Raw genomic sequence first — 717 nt, 5'->3', positions numbered from 1 at the left:
CTTTGCAGAGTTTACATGCTCTTCTCCTTTAGGCCAGGTTCACACCTAAGTATTGAGGTACATTGCGTCAATGCACACATTTTTTGGCACATTAATGTGCTGCATTAGGTAGTCCATTAAAAACAAATGGATTGGCACCCACATTGGCAGCCCATAGATAACAGTTGCATCTGCACCGCAGTGCAACGCACACTAGGGCATTATCACGTGTCACGCTGCGGTGCAACACACCTCTGTCAGGGCAGCTCATTGGAGTGGCATGCAGAATGAAAGGCACCACATCCACCACCAACAATGGCAAGTGGTCCCTCCTTCTTTTACAATAGCGTGCATGGTAATGTGCATGTTCCCACAATGCAATCATGTGAACTGGGTCTTAGTAAATCAACCTCACCTTCTATCTGTCTCTCCATCTATCTATCTATCTATCTATCTATCTATCTATCTATCTATCTATCTATCTATCTATCTCTTATGCCTCAATTATATTAAAAAGCTAGGTAAATTTGCAAATTGTCAAATTTTCAGGTTTTCTTTAACACATGTAGATTTATTCATGAAAGATCATAAACGGCCAAATTCAGATATTTAAGAGAATCAGAAATCGCTTAGTTGGCAGTTCTTTTTCAAACATCCATCCTGAGAGGTTCATAGGTGTGTACTTCCTAAAACCTGCCTACCTATGAAGAGTAAATAGGCTGTGATTGAGCATTGTGT

Source organism: Staurois parvus, unplaced genomic scaffold (genome assembly GCF_062004578.1).
Source record: "Staurois parvus isolate SC_StPar_1 unplaced genomic scaffold, SC_StPar_1.0 ptg000165l, whole genome shotgun sequence".
Taxonomy (NCBI): domain Eukaryota; kingdom Metazoa; phylum Chordata; class Amphibia; order Anura; family Ranidae; genus Staurois; species Staurois parvus.
This window is presented reverse-complemented; position numbering follows the sequence as displayed.